The following is a 14,309-nucleotide window of genomic DNA, read 5'->3' on the forward strand; positions in this document are numbered from 1 at the left end:
CCGAGGAGACCACCCGCATAATGAACTCGATCCACTCCAGATCCCCATCGGACCCCTGCCCGCACCACATCTACAACAAGGCCGACGACATCATCGCACCGCACCTCCGAGACGTCATCAACGCCTCCCTCACCGCCGCCACCTTCCCGGAGAGCTGGAAACACGCAGAGCTCAACGCCCTCGTAAAGAAACCTACAGCAGACCCCACCGAACTCAAAAACTTCCGGCCCATCTCTCTCCTGCCGTTCCCCGCCAAAGTGATTGAGAAAATCGTCAACGCTCAACTCACCAACGCCCTGGAAACCAACGACTCCCTCGACCCCACACAGTTCGGTTTCAGGGCCAACCACAGCACCGAAACCGCCCTGATCGCAGCAACGGACGACATCAGAGCCCTGACCGACAAGGGAGAAACCGTGGCCCTCATACTCCTGGACCTCTCTGCAGCCTTCGACACGGTCTGCCACCGCACCCTGATACGCCGCCTCAGCAATGCCAGCATCAGAAGCAAGGCCCTGGAATGGATCGTCTCCTTCCTCTCCGGAAGGACTCAGAGAGTCCGCCTTCCCCCCTTCAGATCCACAGCCACGGAGATCATCTGCGGCGTACCTCAAGGATCCTCCCTCAGCCCCACTCTCTTCAATGTCTACATGACCCCCCTGGCGAACATCGCACGCAAACACGGACTCGACCTTATATCATACGCCGACGACACCCAGCTCATCTTATCCCTCACTAACAACCCCACATCAGCTAGGACCAGACTACATGAAGGAATGAAGGAAGTGGCGAACTGGATGACAGACAGCCGTCTGAAACTGAACACAGACAAAACGGAGGTCCTCATCCTCGGCCCCACTCCCACCGCATGGGATGACTCCTGGTGGCCCCCCGCCCTAGGCAGCACTCCCCAACCCACCGACCACGCGCGCAACCTCGGCTTCATCCTGGACTCTTCCCTCACCATGACCAGACAGGTGAACTCGGTGACTTCGGCATGTTTCAACACCCTCCGCATGCTCCGCAAGATCTTCCGCTGGATCCCCACCGACACCAGGAAGACCGTCACCCACGCCCTCGTCACCAGCCGCTTGGACTACGGGAACACCCTGTACGCCGGCATCACCACCAAGCTGCAGAGGAAACTCCAACGGATCCAGAACGCTGCTGCAAGACTCATCCTGGACACCCCCCGCCACCACCACATCTCCGGACACCTGAAAAAACTCCATTGGCTACCCGTCAACAAGCGGATCACCTTCCGACTACTCACCCACGCACACAAAGCCCTTCACAACCTCGGACCCAAACTCATCAACAACCGCGTCTCCTTCTACACTCCCCCGCGCACTCTGCGCTCCACCGGACAGGCCCTGGCAGCCGTACCCCGCATCCGCAAAGCCACCGCCGGAGGAAGATCCTTCTCTTTTCTAGCAGCGAAGACCTGGAACTCTCTGCCCAGCCACCTTCGCGCCATACCTGACCACCTCTCCTTCAGAAGGCAGCTCAAGACCTGGCTCTTCGAGCACTGACCCCCCCCTCTCAGCGCTTTGAGACCCTTGATGGGTGAGTAGCGCGCTTTATAAATGCGATTGATTGATTGATTGATTGATCACACAAGAACAAATTCATTTTGGTTGTAGACATGGGGAGACTAAGTGATTTGACCAGAATCACAGAATGTCGAGCTGAAGCAGAAACTCCAACCTGGTTCCCCAGTTGCAAAGGCTGCAGTTCTGGAAGTAACACCACATCCTCTCCCCTAAGTGCAACATTTAATCAAGTGGTCAACTGGATAAAAAAACATAAAGATAACAAATAATTTAAAAGTGCTTTGTCGCTATTTGAAAACTCAGAAAAGATGTCCTTATTTTAGTCTTTTAGAGCACTAACCATACTTTTGATGCCAATAAGACCCTCTCACATATGTAATTTCTAAAGGAAATGCTCTAGGTATTACAGTTTTGATTACATCAAGATGATGTCAGGCGTTCCACACTTTTGTAATAAATATAGAATGTTAGCAATCTAGCTGCTGATTAGGATACTGTTGAGAGGCAGAGGCCAGGGGCACGGACTCTGAAAATTGAAGGCAGGTAGGAGGGTGCAAAGGCAACAATTTAACCACACTGAGCAGGCAGGAAGGGCCGTGGCAGCACAACAGACTATGGAGGGCAGTGGAAAGGGGGGCAGGGGCAACAAACCAACAATACAGGACTTGCAAGAGAGGCTGTGGCAATGTAATAGACCATTATGGGCAGAAGGAAGAGGCAATGGTAGTACAACCATACATGCCAACAGACCCGATTCAGCCAGGAAACGTCCAATGTTTTTAAGCTCAAATGGGCTTTATTTGATCTGTCTCCTGTCTACAATCTCCTCTTTTTCAATGTAACTCAAAGGGGAAAATCAAAACCCCAGTTTTTTTCAAAATCTCCCTCTTACCAAGTTCAAAATGTTCGCAAGTATGGTACATTGGATCATGGAAGGAAATGGGGTAGGGACATGGACTTGGATAACAGAGGACAGGAGGGACATGGAGAGGTGCACCAAACTGACCCTGCAGGGCAGGCATCAGGGTTTTCAGCAGTACAATACACCACACAGGGCATGCGGGACAGGAGTGCAGCACAACAATCCATAGAAAGCAAGAGGGAGGGGACAGGACCATGCACATGGACAACAGAGAACAGAGGGGCAAGAGGCAATGGTAGCTAGCTGACCATAATGGACAGTCAGGAGAGAAAGCTGCAGCATAACAGACCATAAAGGGCAGGTGGGACGGATCAGGGGCATAACAATGGAACAGACAAGCCAGGAGGGAGAGAGTAGGGGTCTGCACATGTAAACAGAGGGCTGGGGGCAAGGGGGCAGGGCAGGAGCAGCAAGATAGCCATGGAGTTCAGGCAGGATGGGCACTAGAAGCAAGACACACCATGAAGAGCAACAGTGAGACTGTGATGGCATACACACAGACCATGGAGGGAAGGTGGGAGGGGGTCAGGGGCAGCTAACTGACCACACAGGGAAGGTGGCAGGGGCCATGGCAGCACAGAAGACCATGCATGGCAAGTGGGAGGGTTAGTGGCAGCACAATGGCTATGATGGGCAAGAAGGAGGGTGCAAGGGCATGCACAAAGGATGATGGAGGATAGAAGGGAGGGTCAGGACCTGTGCACAGACAAGAAAGTTCAGGGGAAGGGGCCTCACAACAGACCGCACGGGGCAGGCAGGAGGAGCAGTTGCAGCACAACAGACCAGGGAGGGCAGAAGGGTGTGGCAGTACAATGGACCATGTAGGACAGGAGGAAGAGGATAGGGGCATGGCATGTGGACAGGCAGGGTGGAGGTGGCAGGGACAGGTTACAGTCATCTGACAATGCTAGGCAGGTGGGAGGGGAGTAGCAGCTCAACAGAACACTCAGAGTAGATAGGAGTGGCAGGTCCATGGAACATGGTGGGCAAAAATGATGGAGCAGGGGCATGCACAAAGACATCGGAGGGCAGGGGGAAGGAGAATAGGGGCAGCAAGCTAAGCGCAGAGTTTAAGCAGGAGGTCAATGATGGGGCATAGAATTGGGCAATGGAGGGCAGGAGGAGGGGACTGGTACATCATACTAAATTGAGGGCAGTGGCAGCACATCAGACCATGCATGGCAGGAGGGAGGAGGCTAGTCAATGGATTCACACAACAGAGGATAGGGAGGAGGGGGATGGGGCAGCAAGCTAACTGTTCAGAGAAGGCGGGTATTAGGAACTTTATTGTTTTTAAAACATGTGTCTGTGCGAACTACTTAAAATATGAACAAGTATGCAGCATAATCTCACTTTTATTCAGGAATAAGAGGACGTTTGTGACTGTGACTCCGGGCTCACTTGGCAGAAACACACCCTGACCCTCCACCCCCTATCGCAAAATGTAATGCCCGTGAAAAGGGTAGGTGAACACAGTGTTATATAGACCATAGTCCTGAGAGCACGATTGAAAATGAAAACTAGATATAGTGTATGGTATAAACTATGCACCAAAAAGTGTGATATAAGATGAACCGGGCGTGAAATATAATATGCAATACATTGTGCGCAATGACAGATTAATTGGAGAGCGCGAGATAGCACGGGCACTAGCGCGTGCTATGCGATATGCGCCTTGGAGTGTAATATGCACAGGGCAGTGTTGTGTAACCTAACTAGTCTCTAAAGTTGTAATATAAAATATGTGCTGGGGAGTGTAACGTTGCATATGCACTGTGACAAAGATATGGATCACAGATTGTAATATGTATGGCATAGCACTGTGCGTTATAACATAGGCATCGAGGAAGGCACGTTAGATGGGGCAATATAACCCGTGCGAAGACAAGTGTGGCATGACATATTCACGGGGTGGTGTTACAGTGCACATGGGCTAGAGAGTGTCATAGCATATGCACTAGCTAGTGGAATACAACACAGAGGTGTGTGGCACTCAGCAGGCAATGGTGGGTGTAACACAGCATTGGGCTCTGCCGGGAGCGCGCTGTGACTCTCAAGTGATGTTCGTCCCCTTTCCAGAGAGTAAAATAAAAAGTATTACACATCCGGCAGTGGATGTGTGTTTTATTAATCGTGAGGGAGGTTTCTTGCATAGTTTTGGTCGAATTTTTGTCGAATCCCCTTTGAATGGCTTGGTGTGCATGTGTATTAAATGTGCCCGTCAATAGCTACCCATGTTTGTATAAATAAACGACAAGGGTGTCTACCGGGATTAGGCACGGTAGGCCATCAGACATGTCAGAGCTTCGCTAGTGGTGTAATTACATTCCACGTGGATTCATTGTATGCATAGTCGCCTTTTAATGAATATCACGCAAATCGTCATGGTGATAGGTACGTACGGTTTGTCCAGCATGTCCTAGGTGTGTATATAAATATATATTTTTTTTAAATAATAAAAAACAGTGGCCGGCCCTGGGGATTGGGGTCAAAAAAATATAATTAGAAGACAGGCCCTGGGGGATGGGGTCATCAGGGCCAATAAATTAGAATAAGAAGGGGAACCACACAGCTCCCCTTCTTAAATAAATAAAAGACTGGCATCGTGCCGGAGGCGACGCCCCCTCCTTGCAGCACTCTCCAAACGCGCCCCCTGGCGAGTTGTAAGTTTGGGAATTAATTCCTCTTCAATACTGAGGGTCCCTGAGGGCCAACTAGCACAACAGGCATCTCCAGTATGCGCCATGGAGCTGCGCTGCAGACAGGTGTTCTGAGGCCAAGCCCCTTTTTACACCTCTCTGCAACGCAGCTCTGTGGCGCTTACTGGAGGTACCTAGTGGTCTAGTTTGACCCTAGGGACCCTTAGGATTCAAGGGGACTTAATCTCTCAACTTAGAACAGCCACAGGGCGCATTTACACAGTGGTGAAGGGAGGGGACGGGGTCTGAGGTGACGTGTGCAAACACGCACTATGGCACGTTTTAAATTGGGGATATAATTTCCCTTCAATACTGAGGGCCCCTGGGGGCTAACTAGCCCACCAAGTGCTTCCAGTAAGCGCCACTGAGCTGCGTTGCAGAGAGGTGGTCCAGGCCGTGCCACTTTTTACATCTCTCTGCAACGCAGCTCTGTGGCACTTACTGGAGGTACCTAGTGGGCTAGTTGGACCCTAGGGACCCTCAGGATTCAAATGAACTTAATCTCCCAACTAAAAACAGACACAGGGCGTGTTTACACAGTGGTGAAGGGAGGGGACGGGGCCCGAGTTAACGTGTGCAAAAACGCCCTGTGGCCTGTTTAAAGTGGTAGTTTTAATCCCCCTGCCCTATTATATACTAGGGGCTTACAGAGGAGGTCATGCTAATCACAGGGGGACCCCAACGCATAATGTTCCCTAGTGTATGTAGGTGTTTTCACTGTATTCTAAGTGTCTTTTAACATAGCACTGGCTCTAGGACTGGTTAGTCAGACTCAGTTACCACCAGTATCCGTCTGAAAAAGTTGAGGGTACAGGATGATTTTGCAACAAGGCTTCTTTCTGCTCTTCTTTTTGTTCTTTCTGCACGTTATCCTTCTTCCTGCACTTATCTTCGTATTTGAGGACTTCTGTTGCTTCTTTCTGCACTTCTTTTGTTTCTTTCTGTGCATTTTTTCTTCTTTCTTCACATGTCCTATCTCTGTAGGCATAGTTAGAAATTAGCATTTAAAAAACCTTTGAAATTCACAGAAAAAACCATAGGTTTCAGGCACGTTATAGTTAGGAATTAGCATTTAAAAAACCTCAGAAGTTCACTGAAAAAACCATAGGTTTCAGGGGTGGTATAGTTAGCTGGACTTTTCACTTGTACAAAACCATTGAAATCCCCCCGTTATAGTTAGTTCATCTAACTATAACTCGCGCGCCCGCAATGCACTGCTGATGACGTCACATATTACATCACTCATGACATGGTTAGTGACATCACTCATGACATCACTGATGACATCTCAAATGACATCACTGATGACATCACTGATGACATCATCCTTGTGATAGAGTGGCAGACCTCCTCTCACCATAATATAACCTTTGATACACACATTCAAAAATAGAGAGTACAATTTTCAAAACAATGGACATACCAATACCAGTTACAACAACCTCTTCAGTAATTCTAAGATCCACATACACATCCACTCATTCACCAACAGTCCTATACAGTCACTCATACATGTACTCACTCATCATATGTACTCATACACCTATACATCCTGTTACACAATGCCACTCATCCATAGAGTTACTCACACACATAGTCACTCATGCTAATAAAGAATCAAACATACATTTACTTGCATATACAGTTATACACACACCACCACACTGACTTCTACGGAAACTTACACATACTTAGGTGCCGATCACGATCCGGTAAAAAATATCCCCGTGCGACTGGTATCCGGTCTTTTTACCGTACGAATCGTACAAGTGCCGTACGAACTGGCAATCACGATTCGCATGGTAAAAAGTCCATACGAACCGCATTGGGAATCATTCCCCACACGTCCTCGGGTCGGAAAATGTGTCCGACACGTCCTCGTACGATTCACCGTACAAACATGAAAGGTGAAGTCCGACCGAGGAATCACGATCCATCCCGTGCGTCCGAGGTTACAACTGGATGGAAAAATCACCGTCCGCACCGAACTCCCATAGCAACCATGGAGACGTGCCCGCATACGCGCCGACCCCCCCCCCAGCCCCCGTAGGTACGCGCCGACCCCCCCCCCAGCCCCCGTAGGTACGCGCCGACCCCCCCCCAGCCCCCGTAGGTACGCGCCGACCCCCCCCAGCCCCCGTAGGTACGCGCCGAACCCCCCTGTATGTACACCCGTGTACGTGTCGAACCCCCCCGTGTACGTTCGAGTCGAACCCCCCGTGTACGTTCGAGTCGAACCCCCACCCGTGTATGTACGGTGCGTACCCCCCGTGTACGTTCGAGTCAAACCCCCCCGTGTACGTTCGAGTCGTACCCCCCCGTGTACGTTCGAGTCCAACCCCCCCGTGTACGTTCGAGTCGAACCCCCGTGTACGTTCGAGTCGTACCCCCACCCGTGTATGTACGGTGCGTACCCCCAGCGCGTAGCTGGAAAGTGGGGGGAAAGTGCATTATGGTGTAGTAACTGAGGTACATTTGTACTTGCACTTGTATTTTCACATGTGTAGCTCATATTGGTCTATGGAAATGTACACTTCAAATATGCTGCATAATTTTATGTGTCTCTTTGAAATGGACAGTGCAGTCTGTCAAGGTTAATGGACTTTGTAGTCTTATGACTCAATTATGTGTCTGCTTGCACATGTATTGTCACGTGTTATAGCTTTAAAGATGGTAAGGATATAAAACACTGGTATACATGTCTTTGTATGTTTATTTTACATATAATGCCACTAGGAAAAGGTACAGACACATGTATGCATGGTATTAGGAGTATAGTGAGACTTTTAACAGACAATCTGAAAAACTTGCTGCTTTGCATTTGCTAGGCCCAACACTCTCAGTAGTTGCTGAATTGTGAAGCTGCAGCACAATGAAAGGTTTAAGACTTGTTGGCAGAAAGATTAGTGATTAGGTCAGCTCGTATTAATCTATGGAAAATACATGTATGCTTACTTTCAGGAATATAGTGAGAATTATATCTCTATACTCATGCACTAGCTGTGCACTGATGAAAAGAGGCAAATATCACTCTAGGACACATGAATCGAATTAGGCAGTCTTATTCAGTTATGCAATCAAGGAGGCACTACCTATACACACTTCTAATCACTCAGACATTAACCATATATTCATATAATCACGCAGACCCTACTTTTCTACTCAAACATTCACTCAGGCAGTACCTATGCACTCACGTATTCACTCTATCACTACTGATGCACTTATGCAATGGTCCAAGCCTTACCCTAACACTCATGCTTTCTCTCAGGTATTTCTCATACAGTCATATAATCATCCAGTTGCTACCTCTGGAGTGATGGAATCACACAGGCAGTATCCGTTTGCTCATCCATTATCCCAAACTCTACCCATACACTCATGCAATAAACCATGCTTTAGCCTTGCACTCATAGTTTCTCTCAGGTATTTTCCATTTTCCATGCACTGATCCAATCACTCAGGCAGTACCCCTGCACTCATTCAATCATCCAGGCACTACACTAGCACTGAACTATTCACTTAGGCATCCATTCTGTCAGACACTATATATGCACTCATCCAATGACCCTACCATTACTCCTACATTCATCATTTTACTCAGGGACTACCCATGCAGTCATACAGTTAAGGAGAAACTACCTATACATACACTCAATAAATTAGGTATTACCTATGCAATTTTGCATTTCCTCATATACTACTGTTGCACTCATACAATGAACTACAGATTACTTTTTGAGTCATCCTTGTGCTCAAGTATTAGCTATGGAATGAACTAAGGAGACAGATATTACTCTTGCACTCATTCAGTTAGTAGCCCTGCATTCATGGAATCACCCATGCACTACTTCTGTACTCATTAAATCACTGACATACTACTCATAGACTTATACAATAACTCAAGCACTACTGTTGCACTAAACTATTCTCTTAGGTAGTAGTACCTATGCAGTCATCCAATTACCCAGGCATCATTCTTACAGTGATGGTTTTACTCAGGCACTACCTGTGCACTGATGTAATCACGTAGACATTATTCTTCAAGTCATAAACTCAGTCAGACAGTACTTATACACTCATCCAATCGATTGATTGATTGATTGATTGATGTCTATGGGGGGCTGGTGTATGATTAAATGGTTGAGGGACGTTAAACATCTTTTGGGGGAGTTGGGCCTAGGTGAAGCTTGGGTTACTCGATCTGCCCCTCCCAAAGCCACTCTAAAGAAATTGTATTGGGATTGGGTTTCGTTTAAACTTACTGTTGATCCACGCCAATGTAAGTCAACTGTAGCCTTTTTGAGGATTAAAGACGTGGTAGCTTACGAACCATATCTCGATATGATTTCTATTCCTTTTGATAGGGCCTTATATTTTAAATTCAGAGTAGGGATCCTACCTGTAGGTGATTTGATATCCCGGTGGAAATTGTCCCCCCAGCCCTCCCCCTTTTGTGCCCTCTGCTCCACGCGGGTCGAGACTGTGGCACATATTCTTTTTGAATGCCCTGACTATTGCTCTCCCAGGAGGTATTGGCTCAGACCACTTTGTAGACAGTTGGGAACTAGCATTCACACAGTCGCCCTGCGTATTTTACTGTCCGACACATTCACTTTGGTGGTTTGTGCTGTGTCTAAATTTTTAAAGTGGTCCTGGTTGATTCGTGCAAAAAGACTTTCTGTATCAATTTAATTCTGATCTTACTGTACTAATTGTATTTATTAAGTACTGTTTTTATTGTCTTGTTGGAAAAGTGTTTTTTCTGCTGTTTTTTCTTAACTGTTGAATTGCTTTTAAGATATTTTATGTAACTCATCCAATCACCTAAAGAGTACTTCTCCACGTATACATTCACTCAGGCACTACCTACGTATTCATGTAATCACTCAGGCAGTATTCTTAAACTCAACCATTCACTCGGACACTACGAATTCACTCTTTCAATGACCCAAGCATTAGCCTTGCACTCATGCAATCATTAAAACAGAATTGCATCTTCCTGCACTTCTTTTGATTTTTTTGAATTACTCTTGTCTCCTTCTACACTTCTCTTGTCTCTTTCAGTAAATATGTTGCTTCTTTCTGCACCTCTCTTACTTCTTTTTCAACTCCTCTTGCCTTTTTCTACACCACTTTTTCCTAGTTTCTGTATCTTACTTGCCTCTTTCTTCCTCGTTCTGCACTTCTTTTACCTCTTTCTGCACCTCTCTTGCCTCTTTCTGCACAGCTGTTGCTTCTTTCTGCATTCCTTAAATTTTTTAGTAGCTATGTTTTTTGAGTATTTAATTTTGCTGTTTCTAATTCTTACTTTTCTTTCCTGTCTCTTTTTTTCTGTGTGACCACCCTTTCTTCTGCTTTTGCAGGTCTTTTGCTTGTTTTTACACTTTTCTCTTTGTATGTGTTATAAATACAATTGGAATTTGATAGTAAGGTTGTGCTTAGTTGTTATTTTCAAAATTTAAATGTTATTAATTTTACATTTTTAAGTGATGTATAAAAAAAAGTTATCAAACTATGAGTTGTTTTTAGAAAGATATTTTGCTTGGATTATAAATAGAAGATGGCAAGAAAACATGAAAAGAGAAGATAACAAAGGAAACAGAAGTACTTAATGAAAACTAAAAAGAGTTGAGTAGAATAACACCAAAAGGGTGCTGAGGATAAAGTGTCTTCTGGTAAGATAACTAAACAATGTATTTAAAAAGTTGAGATTAAACAACAAAATACTAATCCAAGGAGAAAATAAATTTTTACAACAAAGCACAAGCAAATAAAGAGATACAATGGAAAAGAAACACATGTCACAAAAAAACAGAAACAATTTAAAGACATACGTGTATGTATTAGTTGGAATAGAGAAATTCCACATTTATTAAAAGATTGTAAAAAGTATAAAAAAAAGATCAGCAGCATATAGGAAGAAGCAACAGATTGAAAGTGTAGTAGATACTGCTTTTGAATTGAAACAAAATTATTTATATTGGTATTGAAGTAAATGAAAATATTGAATAAAATAATGAGCTTTATGAAAGATAAAAGCAAAATAAAAATGGTGGTTAATAGAAGTAACTTTTGCAAAACGTTTTCTGGTGAATGGAAGCACACTTCTAGTACTGAGCCATTCTTTAATGAAGAAAGCTATTTTCAACAAAATAATTTAGTTCATGCAGTTGATAACAGTGGTCGATGTTATGAGATGAAAGATGGTTGTCCAATTGAAAAAGGAAAGATGGTTCCTAAAAATGTGGAAGAAGTAATAGCTGAAGAAGTTCAAGGGAGACATACACAAGCTCCAGTGTATAAGTGGGATTGTATCATTATTCGTAGTATTCAACAGGAATCTATTGATATATTGAGAGTTTTCTTACGAGAATATACCAGAAAAACACGTTAAACAGAAGATTAAGAAGTTGCAATGACTAGATCCATGTAAAGTGAGAAAATATACTTAGTTTGCAGGGTCATTCTCGGGCTTGTCTTTCTAGAAAAGTGTGTAAAAATACATTTCATCATTTAAGAATGTTAGCAGTACACCACTCAGAAATGCAGAAGTTAGTAAGGAGATTGTACTACTTAAAAAGTTCTGCATTATCTTTAAGTGAAATGAACGCAGCTCTTTTGCATGGTTCAGTATCGGATGTAAAAAAAGTTTGTGATGATATAGAGTTTTGTTTCTTTGGTTCACAGGAGGAGTGTAGAGAAACTGACAACTTGGTATTGTAGGTGTTGAAGAACATGTGAAAGATATTAGTACTGACAAGTTTGCAGAAGAAATTACAAGGTTTAAGTTAGTTTCATCTGAAAAACCAAGCTATGTTTGTGTTTGTTGTCGAAGTACTCACAATAAAAGTCAAACTAGGAATGTTGATGTAGATTTAAAATTTGAAAAGGAAAACAATGATAAGTGGCAGAAATTTGGTGCGTATTTGTTGGTGGAAGGTCGTTTTGAGTTGGGTACTGAACAACATATTTGTAAATATTGTTACAGCAAGTTAGAAGAGAACAAAATGCCAGCTAGAGCTGTACATAACAACTTACAACTTAGAGTTGGTAGCTATGCCTCCAGAATTGGCAGATTTAAATGCATAAGAGTCAGGTGGTTGCAATATTTAAAAGACTGTTGTCAGGCTGCATGCAGTGATTTCATTACGTGCCTCTGAAGAAATGCGGGAGCGCATGAAACGCGTCAGGCACTTGAGACTTTGAAGGGATTCCCTGTTTTACGAGTTGCAGCTTCCTTGAATAAAACGATATTGAAACCTACCTGCATGTGGCTCTCCTTAATGGGTGCTCTCTTTTTCTGGATTTAAAACGGCTGACCCGGTCGTTGGAAGAGCCCTGCCATGATCGAGTGGTGTGCTGCAAACACTGTGAGCAGCATGAGCAGAAAGGTCGATTCTTGGAAGAATTATAGTGCAGCTTGTGTGAGCAGAGATCGTTTTCAGACCCACTAGGGATTTACTAAAGACATTGTTCACTACATTGCGGCCACTCACTGAAGTTATATCAAGGCACTACGATGACCAGCAGGCTCAGCGAGATCCGACGCCCACTGGGGCAGGTGGTTGCAATATTTAAAAGACTGTTGTCAGGCTGCATGCAGTGATTTCATTACGTGCCTCTGAAGAAATGCGGGAGCGCATGAAACGCGTCAGGCACTTGAGACTTTGAAGGGATTCCCTGTTTTACGAGTTGCAGCTTCCTTGAATAAAACGAGATTGAAACCTACCTGCATGTGGCTCTCCTTAATGGGTGCTCTCTTTTTCTGGATATATATATATATATATATATATATATATATATATATATATATATATATATATATATATATATATATATATATATATCTCAAAACAATATCTTTTCAGGCATAGAGTGATGCATAAATTAGGCAAAAAAAAACCAGAGAACTCTGAGTAGTTCTCAAGTTTAGGTGGAAAGCAGCTCCTGTATAGAGTACTCTCAACACAAGCGACACTCTAGTTCTGCTCACCTCAACTGTCTGCTTTTTTATCAGTCTTTAAGCATAGGATTAACCTATGTGGCCAATAACTCCTTTGCATGCTCCGGATGATGCTGAAAATACATATACAATAGTCCTATTGTAGCTGTGTGAATAGGACTGACAGTGGCAGCTGGCACCGATTGGGGGTGGTGAGGCAGGGGCGAGTGGGGGGATTGTAAAAAATAATAATAATAACTTACCTTATTGCCGCCACTTCTCTTCTCTGCATCAGGACTCCGCTGGGGACGAACAGGAACCACCCTGGCTACCCTGATCAATCACAACGCTGCAATGCAGCATTGTAATTGGTCTGAGTGCCGTGGTTCGGAGCTCAGGCAGGGATTGGGGGCCTGGGCATATTCTCCACACAGGCTGTAATGCAGCCTGTATGGAGAACATAAAAAGTGCTGAAAACTGTTTGGCTGGCCCCAGAGGGCTGGCCAAACAGTCACTGGGAACTTGGATTGGGCAAACCACTCCTCCCCTGCTCTGAGAGCAGAGCTGCCCCGTCCGCAAAGCAGCACAGAAACATAAAATGATAACTTTGTTATTATCATTTTAGGTTTCCTTTATTTACACTGCTTAAAAGCAGTGGGGCGATGCTCCTCTGCCTCAGCGGAGGAACCGCCACTGAGAACTGATCAATAACTTTGAGCACAAAACATTTTCCTAGTTTACATATTACACTTACTATGAGGTTCACAAACTTTGGTTCTTTATATCATCATCTCATGCATGTAGGAAACATCTTCTGAAACCATTTGGTCACAGTTTTGCTAATTCCCCATGATAGCTCCTGCATCATGTATGATCTTGTCTCAACCACATTTCTCAAAGGAACTGTTGAACACCTCTGAATGGCTGTTCAGCTCCAGAATAGTGAACGTATGTCACCAAGAACAATATACACCCAAAATACACTAAAAGTAAAATATGAATCAATGTGTGTCAGCAAATACTGCAATGTACCAATATTTGTAGAAACTGAAAGCCTGTCTTCTTTGTTTGGCTATTTCACAATGGTAACACTTACCTCAAGTAACTCAAGTACAGTACAAATATAACACATATTATATGGTTTCAGTAGTGAAGCAGCTTCTCAATGTATCACGCACTACGTATTTATC

This window comes from Triturus cristatus, chromosome 8 (genome assembly GCF_964204655.1).
Source record: "Triturus cristatus chromosome 8, aTriCri1.1, whole genome shotgun sequence".
Lineage (NCBI taxonomy): Eukaryota > Metazoa > Chordata > Amphibia > Caudata > Salamandridae > Triturus > Triturus cristatus.